Source organism: Triturus cristatus, chromosome 8, assembly GCF_964204655.1.
Source record: "Triturus cristatus chromosome 8, aTriCri1.1, whole genome shotgun sequence".
NCBI lineage: Eukaryota > Metazoa > Chordata > Amphibia > Caudata > Salamandridae > Triturus > Triturus cristatus.
In genome coordinates, this window is record NC_140591.1 from 1,527,157,490 (window position 1) to 1,527,160,381 (window position 2,892).

Sequence of the window (2,892 nt, forward strand, 5' to 3'; positions counted from 1 at the left end):
CATATACTCACTTATATACACCAATAGTCACATATACTAGTTTAAAACATATGTAGTTACTCATAAAGACACTATTGAGACAGTCATTCACTCACTAATACACCCATACACACACTCATGGGTATACAGTCCTGCACACATGCTGTGTTCAACACATACAAACAGTGAGTCACTCATTCATGCACCTATGCACTACGTAATACCCTCCACGAAACCATGCAGACACTCATACTGATACTCAAAAAACCAACTAATATCCTATATAGCTACTCACCAACCCATGCAGCCACTTATACACAAAGTGAGAGACTGATACAGATATTTACATATTTAAACATTACTCACTAAGCCATGTATTCACTATGATACACTTAATCAGTCAGTTACACAATCAATTTTTCAAAAAGAAATCATCCATTTAGACAGTAATATACCCATTTCTTCTTCCATCGACCTTGAGATATACATATATAAAACATATTTAATTTTCAGAAAAACACACATTCACTGGATGATGTCATCAGTGAGGTCATCAGTGATGTCATTTGAGATGTCATCAGTGATGTCATGAGTGATGTCACTGACCATGTCATGAGTGATGTAATATGTGACGTCATCAGCAGTGCATTGCGGGCGCGCGAGTTATAGTTAGCTGAACTAACTATAACGGGGCAATTTCAATGGTTTTTTATGAGTAAAATGTCCAGCTAACTATAACATGTGCGAAACCTATGGTTTTTTCAGTGAATATATATATATATATATATATATATATATATATATATATATATATATATATATATATATATTTATATATATGTATATATATAGTCACTGAAAAAACCATAGGTTTCAGGGGTGTTATAGTTAGCTGGAAATTTCCCTCGTACAAAATCCTAGAAATTCCCCTGTTATAGTTAGTTCAGCGAACTATAACTCGCGCCCCCGCAATGCACTGCTGATGACGTCACATATTACATCACTCATGACATCATTGATGACATCTCAAATTACATCACTGATGATGTCATCCAGTGACTGTGTGTTTCTGTAAAGTTTAAATATATTTCATATATTGATAGTGAAAGGCCGGTGGAAGAATGAGTGGGTGTACAAGTGTGTGAATGGATGATTTTCTAGGTGCGTAACTGACTCTATAAGTGAGTCATTAAATGTATCTTACTGCGGACTAGTGACTAAACTGTGTGAATGTCTGTATGTGTCTGTGTGTAGGTGTATAAGTGGCTGCATGGTTTTGTGAACAGCTATATGAGTGTCTATATGGGTTATTGATTGGTTGTCTGAGTATCTGTATGGGTGCCTGAGTGTTTGTGTAAGTAGGGTGTGTGTGACTCTATACATAGATGTGTGAGTGGGTGATTCTATGGGTGCATGGTTTTAAGAGTGCATCTGTGATCAACTGTATGGTTGGGTGAGTGTATGTATGGGTGTGTTAGGGATTAAATATATATCTCAGTGGTACATGTGTGACTAACTACATATGTGAAAGGCAGTATATATGCGTGTACGAGTATATAAGTGGGAATATGTGAGAGTGTGTAATTGTGAGAGTGGCTGTATGGATGAGTGTGTGCTTGTATCAATGATTGTATAAGAGCGTAAGAATGTGGTACTATTTTTATAAGTAAGTGAACTTGAGTGTGTTTAACTGTATAGGTGAGTAAATTGGACTGTGTTTAATTACTTGCACGACTGACTAGGTGTGTCAGTACCTCAATGGATGATTGGCGTTCTGTGAGTGTCTATATAGGTGTATAAATGCATATGATAGTCTTGTACGGAGTGACTGTAAGTATGTGTGACTGTACAGGTGAGTGAGTGGAGGTGTATGTAGACCTAAGAGTTAATGAGTGGGTATGTAGCTATTGGTATTGGAGTATCTATGGTTTTGAGAATGGACGTCTGAAATTTTGAGTTGGTGTATCAAAGGTTAAATTAGGGTGTGAGAAGATGCACTAATTTATCACATGGATGATGTCATCAGTGATGTAATTTGAGATGTCATCAGTGATGTCATGAGTGATGTCACTGACCATGTCATGAGTGATGTAATATGTGACGTCATCAGCAGTGCATTGCTGGGGCACGAGTTATAGTTAGCTGAACTAACTATAACAGGGGAATTTCTAGGGTTTTGTACGAGGGAAATGTCCAGCTAACTATAACACCCCCGAAACCTATGGTTTTTTCAGTGAATTTCTAAGGTTTTTTAAATGCCAATTCCTAACTATAACGCCCCTGAAACCTTTGGTTTTTGCAGTGAATTTCAAAGGTTTTTTAAATGCCAATTTCAAACTATAACGTGCATGAAACCTATTGTTTTTTCAGTGAATTTCAAAGGTTTTTTAAATGCTAATTCCTATCTATAACTTATCTCTGAAGATATCATGTTTAATGATTTTCATTGGATTTGTATATTTTTTCAAATTCAGTGTGTCAATTTAATTAATTACGTTTTTCTTAAAATACTTTTTTATCACCATTTTTTAAACTTATTTTTTCAATTAATTCTTTTAAAAATTAAAAAATATTATTTGAACTTAATGGGTTGTCAAACATGTTCAAAACTTTATTTTATATATATTTTTTCAATGTTTTTGGATCCGCGCACCCTAAGCGCACCGTTCTCGATCCCTATGCGATAGCATCCGCACATGGTAAGCGTTGGGTACGTGTTTAGTGCGCGATTGCAATGCGACCGGTACGCGACTCCCAGCCTATACGCGACACGTTCGATGTACGTAACGCGACGTTTATGCGCCTCCGCGATGCGTCATCTGCGTCTATGATGCGGTAGGTGTGCTGATCCCGTGAAATATTTAACATTTAAAAAAACATATATATATGTATTTCATGTGGATATTAATTGAA